The 11,667-nt window shown below is 44.0% G+C and overlaps 1 pseudogene; it reads right to left on the reverse strand.

Annotated features, from left to right (window-relative positions):
* Positions 1 to 4,767: 4,767 nt before the first annotated feature.
* On the reverse strand, positions 4,768 to 11,203 carry LOC118750137 (annotated as a pseudogene).
* Positions 11,204 to 11,667: the final 464 nt, after the last annotated feature.

Raw genomic sequence — 11,667 nt, forward strand, 5'->3', positions numbered from 1 at the left:
GAATAATTTCGGGACTGTTGGGACTTTCGGGACTATTTAGGGATTTTCAGGGCTCTCGGGATTATTTCGGGATTATCGGGGTAATTTAGGTATTTTTGGGACTTTCGAGATTATTTTAAAATTGTTGGGACTTATTTAGGATTTTTGGAATTTTCGAGGTTATCGGGAGTAATTTCGGGACAGTTTCCTGATTTTTGGGACTTTTGGACTACTTCGGGGTTCTCAGGCATAATTTCGGATTTTCGGGATTTTTGGGACTTTGATTTGGATTTTTGGGACTTTCGGGATCATTTCGGGATTTTTGGGACTAAGTTTGGGATTTTTGGGGCTTTCGTGAGTATATCGATTTATTTGGGTCTTTTTTGGATTTTTGAGACTTTTGGAACCATTTCGGGGTTTTCAGGAGTATTTCGGGATTTTTGTAACTAATTTCGGATTTTTGGGACTGTCGGGACTATTTCTCCATTCTTGGAATTAATTTAGGAATTTCGGGACTTTGAGAACTAATTCGCGATTTTTTTGACCTATTTTTGGATTTTTGGGACTTTCGGGACCATTTCGGGATTCTCGGAAACACTTTCGGGACTTTTGGGACTTTCGAGGCTATTTAGGGATTTTTGGGACTCTCGGAACTATTTCGGTGTTAAAGGGAGTAACTTGGGTATTTTTGGGAATTTCGAGACTATTTCTAGATTTTTGGAACTTTTGGGTGTATTTCGGGCCCATTTCGCGGTTCTCGGAACTGATTTCGGGAGCTTTGGGATTTTCAGGAGTATTTCGAAATTTTTGGGACTAACTTCGGATTTTTGGGACTTTTGGGTGTATTTCGGAATTTTTGGGACTTTCGGGCCCATTTCGGGACTTTTTGGGATTTTCAGGAGTATTTCGGGATTTTTGGGACTAATTTCGGATTTTCGGGACTATCGGGGGTAATTTAGATATTTTTGGGACTTTCGGGACTATTTACAGAATTTTGGGACTTATTTCGGATTTTTGGAACTTTCGGGATTAGTTCGGGTTATCGAGAGTAATTTAGGTATTTTTGTGACTTTCGGGACTATTTCCAGATTTTTGGGACTAATTTAGGATTTTTGGCACTTTCGGGTCTATTACGAGATTATCGGGAGTAACTTCGGGACTTTCGAGACTATTTCCAGATTTTTGAGACTTATTTTTAATTTTTGGAACATTCGGGTCTATTTCGGGATTGTCGGGAGGAATTTCGGAATTTTTGGAACTTTCGGGGGTATTTAGAAATTTTTGGGACTAATTTAGGAACTTTGGGACTTTCGGAACTATTTCAGGATTTTTGGTATTTTCGGGACTACTTCGTAATTCGCGGAACTGATTTTGCGATTTTTGGGAATAGTTTCGGGACTTTTGGGGCTTTCGGGAGTATATAGATTTTTTGGGACTTTTGGAATTTTGAGACTTTCGGGACCATTTCGGGGTTTTCAGGAGTATTTCGTGATTTTTGGACTTATTTCGGATTTTTGGGACTATACCTCCATTTTTGGAAATAATTTAGGAATTTTGGGACTTATTTCGGATTTTTGGAACTTTCGGGACTATTTTGGGATTCTCGGAACTAGTTTCGGAACTGTTGGGCCTTTCGGGGCCATTTAAGGATTTTTGGGACTCTCGGGACTATTTCGGGATTATCGGTAGTAATTTAGGTATTTTTGGTACCTTCGAGACTATTTCCAGATTTTTGGGATTTATTTTGGATTTTTGGAACTTTCGGGTCTATTTCGGGTTTGTCGGGAGTAATTTCGGGGTTTTTGGGGTTTCCGGGAGTATTTCGGAATTTTTGGGACTTTCGGGACTATTTCGGGTTTATAATGCCTAGTTTCAGGACTTTCGGGACTATTTTGAGAGTCTCGGATCTAATTTTGGGAATTTCGGGATTCTCGTGACTAGTTTCGGGATTTTCGAGACTACCTCAGGATTTTTGGGACTCCCGGGACTATCTTTGTTTTTGGACCTAATTTTAGTGTTTTGGGACATTTGAGGCAGTTTAGGGATTTTTGGGACTAATTTCGGATTCTTGGTTACTTGGGTATATGTAAGGGGGTCGGCTCCACTTAAGCTGCTGAACACCGGACGCAAATGGACGGAGCTATGTTGCGCTGAAGGCTAGCGAGGAGGACGACGGCTCCTTGTTGCTGGGCGTTGACGGCGACGCTGATGTGGTCGTAATGTCGGAACTGGTGTTGGTTGGATGGCTTGCTCCTACTAGGCTGACGGTGGCGGTGATTTCCTGCGGGCGGCTCTGTATTACTGTCGTGGTGGGGGTGTTAGGTTGACGATGGTGGGGCTGCTGCACTCCTAGGGGACGAACTGGGCCACGTAAGGCTAATTTTGGTTGCTTCTGGGCGCAACTACAGGCGGCTTTCAAAAGCGATGGGGTAGTTTGGTTATGCGCGGATAAATAGTGGGCGACCGACTAGTCTGTTTTCGCCGAAATAAAACCCGCACGTGTAAAGTACTAATTTTACAATATTATTTATTCCGTTCAATTAAATATAAAGGAAAAACTTAGATTTTGCCACCGTACAAAAAGTGGTTGGAAAAAATTCTGTATCTAATTTTTTTTGTTCTTTGTTTTGACATTTGCTGCTTGCGCTGTATTAACGACTTTGGCGTTGCCAACTATGCATTTCAAGATGAAAATTTCTTTAGGTTTAGGGTTAACAATTCTTATCAATTCAATATGAGCAAATATAGAGATTATTAATTTGAATAGCGCAAAACATGTAAATTCAAATTTGACAATTCAAGGCATAAGAATATAAGGTTTATTATTTTTGAATGACTCAAGTTTAGTGTTAACAATTTTGAAATGATTTAACTTTTAGAATTAACAATTCAATGAAGGAAAATATGTTTACAAAGTTTGAGTAATTCAATTGTTGAAGAAAATTCGCATTAATTCAGGTAATAAACATGTACGTTTTAAGGTGTTAAACGACAGACGTTTCTCGTTTAACTAGGTATTTAGCAGCTCCTAAATACCTAAGTAAATAGTACTTGGGTATTTAGCAGCTCCTAAATACCTAAGTAAATAGTACCTTGGTATTTACAACAACACAAAATACCTAAATACTTTTGTATTTAGTATTTAATACTTAGTAAATACAATTTTGCCCATCACTGGGTTTATTGTTAACTTGTTGGCATTCTCTTAAAATAAATTCCGCGTGGAGAAAATATTCACAGTATCCTTGCTCGGAGCTACTCGGTAGGTTAAAGTCCCCGAGGATTAGGAGTTGGCTCTTTGGATGCTTTGCACTGATGTACGTCAGTGTTGCTATATGAGCCTGGTACACATCGCGTGAAGAACGGGGTGGAATGTATACGCAACCGATGATAATACTAGTTTTTAAGCCCTTGATTTTTACAAAGATTTGCTCCAGATGATTGTTTTCAGTTATTACTAGGTCAGCCGTGATGTGTTTCTTAACTGACATAAATACTCCTCCTCCTCGCTCGCGACAACTTGTAGACGAGTCTCTGTCTTTCCTGAACATAACGTATGTGTTATCAATCACTTCTCCATTCGAGATAGATGAGTGCAACCAAGATTCGCTTACACATATAACTTCGGTTTGAAGGCCAGCAGTCGATGTCAAAAAATTGTTTAATTTTGTTCTCAGCCCCCTAGTATTCTGATAATATATTACTCGTTTTTTGGTACTTTATGCGTTCGCTTATCTGAATGTGGCGTGGTTTTCTCAACGATTCTTGGGATTCCATCTACGTATTTTATGGTCTTGTTGTCATTATTTTCGGCTAAAACGTTGAGTTCGGTACGCAGTTCACGCAGATGGTCACGCTGTGCAGGTGTAAGGTCGGGTTTGAAGATGATGTGCTGGCTATTGGAAGATTTAGATTTCCACAGCAACTTGGCCACATCTTTCGACGGTGTTTCAGTGAGTACGGGACGGGGACGGGGATTACCACTCAAGAGACGACCGAGTCTGCGTAGTTTCAAGGTCGGTAGTGTATCACGTATTTCTTGCGGGAATGCTGCAGCTAACTGCTCGCGATCATCTTTAAGCCTATCGGCACCAACAGTTTTCGTCGATTCTGGAACGTTGAGGGCTACAGCGTTCTTCTCCCTTTTTTCCGGCTATTTATCTAGGCTATTTATTTATTATCTGGAACAACTGATCGCGTATCAAGACTATTGTTGTCTCAAGAGCGCTAACTCTTTTCTCGACCTCCGTGTACTTCTTCATAGTAGTTTCATTCTGTTTGTTTAATTTCCTTAACTCCGTCCTGATATCATCTAAGCTGTTTTCTATTCCGAGTCTGAATGGAACGAAGTATTTTTCAAACATATTTTCAAGAAGTTTCGCGGTATTTTCTTCATCATACGCCTCGGATACATCTTTTGACACATACACACTAACAACGCTTTTACATGCGCTGTATATCCACTTCAGCCCATTTTTCTTAATTTCGCCTGTCCAGCCCAGTGCATTTCGCGTGAATCCAATTGCCACAATCAGTGCACAAAATACTGGACGAATTTACTTTAACCATTTCTTTTGTCGTTTAACTAAAATCTACCCGTGTAAATTGCAATTCAACCTTAAAATGTAAGCGTTTTGGCTGGTCGATATCTCAGTCATTTTTCCAATCGACCGAAATCGACGCGTGTAAAGGCAACTTCAAGAATTTTTTTAATTTTCTTTTGCTTGGGCGCCTTTTGAAGATGTGCCACATTATATTGTCGCCTTAAATACAAAAAAAAAAAACAATTTCTTTAAGCCATCATGCGCAGCAGTTTGTTGATCTTATGCTCACGGCTACCGAAATCACCAACCTCAACGTAGTGATTAGCCTTCTTGCGCCAGCCTCGGGTTGATGTGTTGAGCTTGAATGGCATCAGGCAGTTGGAGTCTTTCTTGAAGTGGGTTCCAACAGTGAATATTTCGTGCGCCAAATAATCAACGCACTGAATTTCGTGCGCTTTGCGCAATTTGCGTTCGATCACAAAGCTGTCAGAGATTGGAACACGTTGATGGTTGTGCTTGACAATTCCACGTTTGTACATAAATTCACGAACTGATTTAAGATTTGGATAACCCCATATAGGGTTCAGCATACGTAGCATATTAATGGTTGCCTTGTTCAATTTGATGAACAAACCGTGGTTAATGTGGCGAAAACGGAACAACAGTAAAACTTTACGCACTTTTGGTGCAACTTTGTTGATACCGCGGATACGGATCACAAAAGCCAATCCGGATTGTTAAGGCACGTAGAATTGGCCGCGTTTTTTTGCCACACGGCGCAACTTCATCTCACGGCGTCCATCACGGAGTTTTCTTGTTTGATATTTCTCAGCATGCACCAAATTTTCACGTTTACGGAGTGTAATCGCAGCAGAGCGCTTTAGTTTACGCTTGATCAGGGTAGCAATTTGCTGACCTGCTTCTTGCTGAACTTCAGCTCCGACTCAGGGACAGGAGGCAGCTTCCTGGAAGGTTGTCTGCCCTTTGCTTACGGTTTCTTATCGGCCGTGATGGCAGTAATCTTATCTTGTTACTTAGCACATTGAGAAGGCGAAAAAAAGTTCGCTAAATGTTTGGAGCACATCGTAAATGAGCCACTCGATTTATAACATTTCTAGTAAACAATTTAATTAAATACTTTTTATACATGGATATGCTGCAACCAGGCACTTACTTTCCCAAATTCCATCCTGTTTATCGGCATAATTTTTCAAATATGCCTGCTACTTCATTACTAATAACTCCATTTTCAAACTGCGCCTTCTTTGTTGCCTCAACATATCCTAAAAAGACATAAGTTTACATTAAACAATAGAAATCGCAAAAGTTAGCAAATAAAATACTCCCTTTGTTTTGTTTTGTTAGCAAATTTCTGAGGAATGTGAATTCACCACGATGCGATACAGAAAGAACAAGGACCAGGGATGTAATTTTAAGTAAATGTATTATTCAGTGGCAATGCGCAGAGCGTTCGGGGCAGCAATATTAATTTGTATCAAATATAACATTAAACGGTGGTTCTAATACATTTTTTGATATTATTAACCTGAGTACATACATTATATGGTATCTCTTTTAAAAATTAATGTACTGTATGAACTTTTTTTTCAAATATTTCTTAAGTTTCTTTCATGAGTGTTTAAAAGCAACCATGCGTGTAAGAAATTGTGTGCTACCTAAAGTTTCACCTCTGGAAACTTTATCCCCATAAAGGAGTTCACCACAGTTTTTTTACTGGATATACTGAGGTTAACACCAATTAAAGAAACGTTCCATAAAAGCGAACTATATTTTCTCAAATAAAAAGTCTACTTTATTTCGAATATCATTTACCTATTGGCTTAATCTACGCTATTCTCAAAAATCTACAACCATATATGTAATACACCTATATTGGCAGTAAGAGCTAGTACCGTCCGAAAACACTACAGTACAGATATATAAATAAACACGTACGAAAGAAAAGGAACACATACGTTTATAAATAAAAATGTACACAACACATATACAAAAACGGCACTCAAGTACACAATACATTGACAAAAGCCGTACTAGACTGTCTCGCTTTGATTTCGGAATGCTTACACATTGAGAAGTTAGCTTACTGCCAATATAGAAGTATTACATATATGTCTACAACATATTGTTTCATTTTACATATTTTGAAGGAAACGATGGATTCTATTGTATTTGCAATTATAGGGCGCTATGGAAATGATTTCATATGCGAAGCTGTCGGGCATAGTAACCATGGGCGCATCTATGTCAGCTTCTGGTTGAACCACAGGCCAGAACTCCTCCTATGCCTGAAGAACTGGTCCTCAATCCAGTTAATGCAATAACAGCTTCTTCCAAGCCATTGAAAACATGCACTTTGTTAGGTCCACCACCTGTTGTGCTTGCTTCTGCCTTCGGCCGCGCCTAGAGACTATAACCCTTACTAAGTAGAATTCTCCATATACAGCATTTATTGTGCATATACCTCCGGCTACGCCATCCACAGAACCCACATCGAAATTTACAAAAAAGTGCATAGTGCGGACCAAATTTATTATTAAACTAATGCTTGAAAATTTTAAACATTTCTTTTAAATAAAAGTGTAATCCTTTGATTACACGTGTATGTTAAAGTTTTAGGATTCTGGTTATGCCTTTTGACACAATTACCGAAAATCATTGCACAAATACCGGACCCAAGATTCTCGATGAGGGGCAACAAACATTCTTGTTTGTTCGTTTATATAAATCAGTGGATAAAAATATACGTATATTCGAAAGACAAATTTATCTGTTTAAAAGAACACCACTAATATTTCCTGTAAACACACATCGGCTTTGTTTCTTTTCTTTTCTGGCAGATAATTATCAGGAAGAGGAAGAATGGGAAAATTTAGGGAATTACGCTCACAGAGAGCGGAACAAAGAAATAGTAAAGAAACGCAAAACTACCAGAAACTAGCAAGTAAACAGCTGATCAATGTATTTAACTATTGAAAATATTTGGCGCGAATTTTGGTTTGTCCATTTTGTCAGCTGCTAGTTTCTGCTAGTAAAAATATTTACTTGCAGAAATTAGCAGGAGAGCCAAAAAAATAAGAGCGTAAGAACGAGAGAGCTAGTTTTTTGGATTAAGAAAGCTTTCCAGCGGAAATTAGTGATAATTTGTGATAACTATCTGCTAAGAAACAAAGCTATCGATTTACATCTTTTATCTCGCTTCCGACATAGAATAGTTTTCGTACAAAATTACGCAATTTCTTACTCGTTCGTTTTTAGGCATGCCATTGTTACGAAGCAAAATCCGAATACGAAAGAGTTGCAGAATAGGGGTTGTTGTTGTTGTAGCAGCAGTACTCAACCCCCCGGGGTCTCGTCAAGGGTCGTCTTCGTCCTCTGACTCGACAAGCCTGAGGCCGAGAAAGCGGGCGGCATCTATAGGCGCGGTCTATAGTGCTTCTGGTATCAGGGTCGTGGTGTTAGAGGCGCATGCGGAGAGGTGTTGGGTGTTGTGTGGACCTTGCCCGCATGCAGGGCATGTGTCTGCCACTTCTGGGTTCTAGTCTGTGGCACCACCCAGAACGGAGTGTGCTAGGGTGCACCTGGTCTCTCTTGGCAGTTCAGCTTCGTCGATGTTGATGGGTGGCGGTCGACCACCTAGAAGGATGTTGTCGTTTCTGGTGCTAAGACTCGACCTGACTGCATCGGTGTGTAGGTGGTTAAGCGCCGCTCTGTATTTCTCTGCGTCGAATGGGTGATCTACGCACGGCTCAACGTCGGATTTCCAGTCGTGCAGGTGACGTCTGACATGTCGGGGAGGCGGTTCATTTCGAAGCAAGGCGTTATTCGGGTGATTTCCACGGTGACATCCCACGAGGAACTGCTTCGATAGCAACGTGTTGTGCTCTTTCACCGCCAGCATCTGGCTTTCTTGGTGGAGGTGATGCTCGTACGACATGAGATGGCAGCCTGTGCGTAGAGCTGCATTCTGGCATGTTTATAGGTTTCTCCACTGTGTATCGCTGGTACCCGCCGTCCACACTGGCGCTGCGTAGTTTGCCACCGACCGGCCGATTGCTTTGTACGCAGTGAGTAGGGTTTCTTTGAGGGCTCCCCAAGTGCTGCCGGCTAGTGACTTGAGGACTTTGTTCCTAGCTCGCATCTTTTCGCAAGTGGCTGAGGCGTGCGCAGAAAAGGAGAATAGGCTGTCGAACGTAACTCCCAAGATTTTGGGGTGGTTGACCGTCGGTATTTTGTTGCCATTTACGTAAACGTCCAGCTCTAGCCTAACTTCATTTGTCCAGGTGGTAAACAGTGTGGCGGTGGATTTCGCGGCGGAGATGGTGAGGCTCTTGGCAGTGAAGAAATTTGCAAGATCGGTGAGATAGTCGCTGATTTTCCCGCACAGGCTGTCAATATTGGGGCCCGTCGCCAAAATCGTGCAATCATCGGCGTAGCTCACCAAGTTTACTCCTGCTGGCGGCGGAGGGAGTTTCGCCATGTAGAGGTTGAACAGCGTCGAGGAGAGTACGCCGCCTTGGGGGACCCCCTGTTTAATCCTACGTGGCTTGGACTTGGCGTTTCGGAATTCGACCAATGATTGGCGTCCACACAGATAGCTGGTTATCCACCGCTTTGTCCGATCCGGAAGCTACGAGGCCAGGACGTCTTGGCAAAGGGTCGCCTGGTTTACCGTGTTTACAGGTCCACCGCGACTAGAACCGTCCTATCACAGGGTCGACGTTGGTTCAGACCCTCGCTTATCTGTGTGGTGATGGCGTTTAATGCAGTGGTCGTGCTGTGCATTTTGCGGAATCCGTGTTGGTGTTGGGCTAGTTGCAGATGCTTCGTTAGACTTGGGAGGAGTAGTGCTTCCATCGTCTTTGCCACTGGGGATAGGAGGGAGATTGGCCGGTAAGAATCTCCTGCGTCCGCCTTCTTACCTGGCTTAAGGAGGGGAATGATCCTACCCATTTTCCACATCTCAGGAATGATCAGGGTGGACAGTGACAAGTTTAAAGCTGCCGTGATGTACTCGACTCCCACTGGTCCTAGCTTTTTCAGCATCTGCATCGAGATTCCATCAGGGCCTAACGCCTTGGGTGCTTTGGCTTTATTTACAGCTGCCTGCGTGTCTTCTGGTGTAAAGCACGTTAGTGTGTCTCGGGGCGGAGTTTTTGTGCTTTACGTAGCACACTTCGGCGGGCTTTGTCTCTCCGGGTGTGCAATAAACTGCCGGCTGAAAAAGCGCGCGCACGTCCGTGGGTCCGACGTGGGGGTATCGCCAAATGTAAGGGCAACGTTGTCCTTGCGTTTCGTCGGATGGGAGAGAGATTTTACTGCCGTCCACAGTTTGCTAGCTCCGCTGGAAAGATTGCAGGTCTTGAGGTGCTCATTCCACGTTTTCCGCTTGTGTTCGTTAACCAGTTTGTTAATGTCCTTGTTGAGATCCCTGATACGGGGATCACCAGGATTAGACTGGCGGATTCGATCACGCTCGTCTGCGAGTCCCGCCGCTTCAGCTAGAAAGCCCGGGCGGATTTTGGCGATCCTACCGGCTAGTATGAAGCGGGCGGCTGCTGCGTTGATGATTCGGCGGTGGTGGAAGAGCATTGAATTTGCGGTCCGTGTGTTCCGTAAAACCGTCCCAGTTGGGCTTCTTGGTGTTCATATGTGACAAAATCTCTTGGGTGGTCTATCGCGACTACTATGGGCAGGTGGTCTGATGCGAGCGTGAGCACTGGTTGCCAACCAATGCAATTTATCAGACCCCCGCTTGCTATAGTGATATCTGGCGAGCTGTAGCAGTCACCCGCGACTCTGGTGGTTGCATCGTCGTTTACAGTGCAAAACGTTGAGTCGACAATTTGTTCTGCGATTAGTGTACCCCGCTGGTCGTTGCACAGGTTGGAGTGCCAGAGTTCGTGGTGCGCGTTAAAATCCCCTAGCACTACCCGGTTTCCGCCTTCAAGTAGCGCACTTATGTTCGATATCCTGCTGGGCAGCTGGTGGCAGGTGGTATGTACACGTTGACGACTTCCAGCTCAGTATCTCCCGACTTGATTGCCACACCTTGGTGCTCAATGAGTGTGTCGTTGGCGGCGATTCGGGGGGTAATGAGCCGGTATTGTTGCATTGTGCAATATAAAGGCGATGTCGACTCCGGCGCCGCGAGGGCGGTCTCTTCGGATGACGTTGAACTCATCCTGACTTTGAAGGCTGGAGCCGGAGTGGAGTTTGGTTTCCTGGACCGCCGCGACTGAGATTTTGTTGCGCCTCATGAAGCTGACTATCTCAGTGATCTTGCTCTGTGGTCCGTTGCAATTGAACTGCAATAATTTTATGGAGTTGGGCCTGGTGATGTTTATTCGCGGGGTGAGGGAGTGCTGGCGCGCTGCCTGAACTGCTTGCTGTGCCGGTTGTGTTTGAAGCGGGTGTGGTGGTCCGGCCGCTGGTGTTATCACCGGTGTTGGCGCAGGTGTGGGTGTGACCGTGGGCCGCGGTTGTGGGATTACCGCTGGCGTTGGCCAGACGTAGACGTTGGTTGGACAAACGTAGGTGCAGGCGATTGGGATTGTGTGGTAGCAGAGCAGCAGGCTGCAGTGAAAGCAGTACTCCATTCGCGATGGTGTATGAGGCCGGAGCAGCATTTCAGGTGGCACCAGTTGTTGCATGCGTTGCATCTTACAGATGTGGTGTTACGCCTTATCAGGTTGTTGCAGACGCTGCAGAACCATCTGCTTTGAGTGGATGTCCAGGGTTGTGTGCTGGGAGTTGGTCCACTGGCTGTTGGTTAGGCGGGCGCTGTTTGTGTGGAATGCTGGGCTTGCTGTGGATTGTTGCAGCACGATGCAACAAAGTTAGCACTCCACTCCCTATGGTGCCGGCCTGAGCATGCTTTCAGATGACACCAGTTATTGCAGCTGTTGCAACGGACTGAGGTGAACGGGTGGTGTATATATCGGTTGCAGACACTGCATGTCCATGGTCCGGGGTTTTGCTCTATGCCTGCGCGTACCAGTAGTATGCGGAGCTGACTTGCCGGTAGGTCATGCTCCCAGTGCGCAAAAATGGGGGGGTTGCTGCTGGGGTAATGGTCCTTGGTCGGAGTGGGTGCTCCGAGTCAATCCGGTAACGTAGAACCGAC

This window comes from Rhagoletis pomonella, unplaced genomic scaffold (assembly GCF_013731165.1).
Source record: "Rhagoletis pomonella isolate Grant_MI unplaced genomic scaffold, Rhpom_1.0 Rhpom_scaffold_00148, whole genome shotgun sequence".
In the NCBI taxonomy this organism is placed as follows: domain Eukaryota; kingdom Metazoa; phylum Arthropoda; class Insecta; order Diptera; family Tephritidae; genus Rhagoletis; species Rhagoletis pomonella.